General features: G+C 26.7%; 1 protein-coding gene and 1 non-coding gene across 2 annotated transcripts in view; one reads left to right on the top strand and one right to left on the bottom strand.

Moving 5' to 3' along the window:
• The first annotated feature begins 1,182 nt into the window (after positions 1-1,182).
• Positions 1,183-1,253, top strand: TRNAC-GCA (transfer RNA cysteine (anticodon GCA)). Its single transcript has one exon. It is a non-coding gene; the product is annotated as a tRNA-Cys (tRNA).
• Positions 1,254-3,707: 2,454 nt separating this feature from the next.
• LOC149492035 (uncharacterized) overlaps positions 3,708-5,000 on the bottom strand; it is a 2,233-nt gene continuing 940 nt past the window's right edge. The window contains exon 1 of the mRNA XM_089716909.1: positions 3,708-5,000. This exon is cut by the window's right edge and continues 940 nt beyond it. The gene's annotated coding sequence lies outside the window, so the exon portion shown is untranslated.

The raw sequence follows: 5,000 nt of genomic DNA, 5'->3' as shown, positions 1-5,000 counted from the left end.
TATTTTGTTTACAGAATCACATAAAATTTTATCTAACTTCATAGATGGATATGGAATGTATGAAATACGTATGACGGCGGAATAAAGAGAATTTTATACTCAAAAATTTTATACTCAAATTAAAATTCTTAAAATTCGAATTTGCAACAGATACAACTGGCAAGGAATTGAGAAATTCCACTTAACTTAGACTTATGAAATTTTGTATAGAATATAAATTTTGTATAGAATATTTTGTATAGAATAGCAAAAAAAAGTGATTCAATTTCCACCATTATTATGATATTACCTATTCCAATATGATTGGATACCAATAAAATAAATGGATTTGGGATTTAATCTTTCGGTGAGATAAAGAAACAATAATCAGAAACAATATAAAGTTGCTTTTTTTAGCACTTAGCTTTTTCGTGGATTTCATTGTATTGTTTAGTTCAAAAAAAAAAAAGAATTTGCATAAACATAAAATAGATATTTTTTTATTTATTTTTAAAATCGAGTTCATATAATACGATTGAAGTACATAAGAAGGCTTATTAAACATACGCAGATATAACCATAGCTATCCATATATATACATCTCTTCTTTTACGGGAGTTCTTTTTTGGACAGTGCATGTCATACTCTACCAAAATTTTTCTATTCAATTTTTCATTGAATAGAAATTTTCCTATAGGAATCATAGACAGATAAGATATCAGATTAGATATCTATCTGTGGAAAAATTTATGTTCTAGGGTTTACATATACTCATAATCGTTGTTATAATTGAAATTGAGAAGAATTTTTTTTTATTGAAAAGAATCAATACTGATTGGTTACGTATCCAATTTTGATTTTCTTATATAATTAGCATTAGGGAAATACAATTTTAGATTCAAATCCAAGAAGCGTTCATGAATTCAAAGGCAATAGTTAATGGTTCCAATTTGTTGGCTTTTGTGACTGAAAATTCACTTTTCATTTCACTAGACAATATAAATGGGAAAGAATTTAGATAGTGTGTGTTTTGAGATACTATACAAAATGAATCGAAAAGATAGATCCAATCAAAAAAAGAAAAGTAAGGATTTCTTTTTTTAGGAATTTAGGAAAGGGATTACGAAAAATGGGATTCAAGATACAAGTACAAAAAAAAAAAAAAGAAAAGGAGGGGTATTTTCGTCTATTTTGTGTCGCCTTGGCGGCATGGCCGAGCGGTAAGGCGGGGGACTGCAAATCCTTTTTCCCCAGTTCAAATCCGGGTGTCGCCTGATCAACAAAAGGCACAAAATACCTTATTCCCTTTTGCTGATATATCTTGTCGAATTTGCCTCCAACAGAAGCACGCGGAGGAAAAGGCATCTTGATACTTTTTTGATTATAAATATCTGAAAATTCTGTTCTCTAAAGTGCTGTAAATTCTTGAATCTAGGATTCAAGGAAAGTTTATAGTGGTGAAAAGGAATCGGTAAATTTGGATATAATAGTCCTTCCACGACTAATGCAGTGTCTACTGACTGAGTCTTGAATTAGATTGGATATCGGCGCAGGGAATCTAATTAGTAGTTCTTGAAAGGGTGAAAGGTTTTTTGTATACAAACTCATGAGAATTCCTGAGTACTCAGGAATTCAATCAATCGAATAGTGATTGAATGGATAATTGGCTTTTACTTATACATATCCATTTTTTATTTTTACTTTTTATTTTTATAGAAAGCACAAATGTATATCAAATATACAAATATATAGAAAGTACTAAAAGAAATTCTTTGTTTTTTTTTTAGGTAACTCCTAATCAAGAATGGAATAGGCTGTCTTCCTATTGTTTCTGTAAAACAATTTGGCGAATTAGATCAAATGGAAAGAATAAAGGGTATAGAAAAACAAAGGAAGAGTCTATTATATAATAGATAGTGATCCATCTTGTATATTTTTGACTTAATAAAGAGCAACAAACGAAAACATAACTCTTTTTTTTTTCTTACATTTTAGAAACATTTTATTGATACTTCCAAGGGCGTTGCTGCCTGTTTTGTTTATACTAAAAGTTTTTCAGCAATCATATAAGAACTTCTTAGAATTAATTGGATTTTTTGGATTGTTTCATCAATATATTGAATAGAATCTTTTTTTTTTTGACTCTGCCCCAGCAATTCTACTATTATTAGTGAACAATAATGGAAAAATTCCTTCATATTCATAGAGATAGAGGACATAATTCACATGGATATAGTAAGTCTCGCTTGGGCTGCTTTAATGGTAGTCTTTACATTTTCCCTTTCACTCGTAGTATGGGGAAGAAGTGGACTCTAGGGGTACTACTAATTGAGTTGAGAAATCAAACTGTATCGATTGTTTTATAGATCATTCTGCAAAGATTTTAAATTTAACTGTTTAAATTGAATTCAATTCAATTATTTAATTATTTAATTCAATTTCTAAATTCTTACAAATACAAATTTAGAAATTGAATTCAAAATATCTTCATTTCCAAATTCTATTGGATTTTAGTGAAGTAATGTATTCTATAAATAATTAATATAAATAATTAATATATGAATAATACCCTTTTAATCATAATCAAAAAAAAAATTTCAACGATTCTCGTGTTCATATTTCGAAAGTAAAAGGAATACAAATGATAGGAAATTTTTTCCAATCTTTTTTCTTTGTTTTTGTTTACCTCTTTCCTGTTCAAAGAGAAAAGAAAGCCGTTCTTTTATTAAAGATATTAAAGAAAGTAGCTCTTTTAAAAGCAGCTCTTTTATTAAAAATGAAAAGTGATTAAATTAAGTGAATTTTCTATGGGAAATAAGATAGACATAGACATAGTGGTTCTCCAATGGGATACTACGTATACTAAGAGATTTTCTTGCTTAGTGCTTGGTTTAGTATTTGTTTTATTATTTTAAATATTGGATTTATGCTATACCTTATTGACTTGACTCATTTCATATCATGATTAAAAGGTTAAAAATCGGCAGGGTTTACTAATCCTTTTCGTTGAAATCTTAAAAAATTTTTATAGAACTCCCTTCCTTGGACAATCTGCCAACTATTCAATCAATTACTTCTTCGAAATGCTAAAAAAAGATTTCTTGATTTTCTTTTATTAATTTAAAATTTAATATATGTTCATATTTTTTTTCCTTTTCATTGATTTTATTCTTTCGGTAAACGCCAGGATTCATATTGAAAATAATCGGAAATCTAGGAATTAGAATCGTAAAAGTAAGAGTTGCCTTTCGACTATTTCAGATTAATTGGAATCAACACAAATCAAATAGATGAAGAAATAGAATTGGGACGTTCTGTACATTACATATAGATATATGATATCTAGATATATGAATATGAGAGGATATTATAGATTAATCTATCTCTATATTAAGCCTATATCTTTATACAGTACAACTTTATACACTAGAAAAACAAAAATAGATAGTATGATAGAAAGAAATATATTTCTATTTCTTTCTATCATACTATCAGATCTCATAGAATACTGCTAATTCTAGTCCGCTCATTTCATCTAAGACGCAAAATAGGAATCCTTTTGATTTTATTTTTTCAATCATTAATATTGATAAGAAGTCAAGTTTCATTCAAATTAATCGCCTTGACTAACTGTTTTTACGTATATTATAAGTAAAAAAGCGGTAGGAACTAGAATGAACAGTGCAGTAGCAATAAATGCAAGAATATTTACTTCCATAATCTCATCGTTTCTTTTTTTTTTTTTCTTTGCAATAACTCGGGATTTAATCCCATAGGGATAATAAGTCTTTCGCCTCTAAATTCAATGGGATGAATTCCATCTCGATGATATCGAGTCTGATCAATATTATGAATAACAATATCTGAGCTATCAAATCGATTCATCGTCGAGAATTGAATAGTATAACATAGAAAGATTGTTTATCCATACCGAATTCATTTTTGAATTCTTGATTCAATTGATAATTTCTTTACTTTATTTTTATTTATCATATTTCTTCTTTTCTATAAAATTCTCGCCTTCTTTGTACAATCATCTGACGAAGTATCATATAACCACCTTTACACTTACATTGGTTACAACCAAATCCAAACAAACAATAGAAACGAAACAGAGAAAGGGGAGTTAAGTTCTAAACTCCTTTTTTAATGATCTAATCTTATTGGAAAACACAAAAATGTGATAAAGACAAGTCCCAATATAGTAAATATTGTATAAAAAATCGAATATTCTATTCCATTTTTTTTGTTTAGGGTTTGTTTTTTCTTCAGCAAAAATCCTAAAAAAAAAAAAATTATCCAGTCCTTCTATAATGGAGGTGGATCCTTATTTTTATTTGATCTTTATTTTATTAATATAAAATATTTTATAAAATATTTCTTTCATTAATATAATATTTCTTTATTTCATAATATTTCTTTATTTTCTATTTTATTAATAAAATATTTCTTTTATAATATTATATATAATTTTTATAATATTATATATAATATTAATATAATATTTATTTTATTTCTATTTCTTTTTTTTTTTTTTTTAGTTTTGAGTTTTAATTTAATTTTATTTATTTTATTATTTAATTTATTTTATTATTTATTAAAATTAAAGGATTCTATCAAAAAAATTCAATTTATTTTGTATCGTCCAAATACAAATTCCATTTGTGTATGGACTACCGGAAAAGATATGGTACTCGATTCGGTTTTATTATATATACGGTCAGGAGAAATCGAAAAATCCAAACTCAATAGAGTATCTTTTGGAATCTTAAATATGACACTACCCATAATTGTACTAATCCACATATGGCTCCATCAATCAGTACTAGTTGAAAAAATGAAAATTCCTATATTTTATATTTCTATTTACTTTAATGAGAATGAGATTTAATGAAAAACGAAAATAAATAAATAGAAATAAATAAGAATAAAATATTAATTAAGAATAAGAATTAAGAATAAATAATAAGAATCAAAGAATAAGAAGGATCCCCTTGAGAATGAAATTGTCCCCCTTTTGC

Source organism: Jatropha curcas, unplaced genomic scaffold (genome assembly GCF_041381405.1).
Source record: "Jatropha curcas cultivar XTBG-Jc1 unplaced genomic scaffold, XTBG_Jcur_1.0 HiC_scaffold_145_pilon, whole genome shotgun sequence".
Lineage (NCBI taxonomy): Eukaryota > Viridiplantae > Streptophyta > Magnoliopsida > Malpighiales > Euphorbiaceae > Jatropha > Jatropha curcas.
Note: the sequence above shows the minus strand (reverse complement) of the source record. Positions and strands in the feature narration are given on the sequence as shown.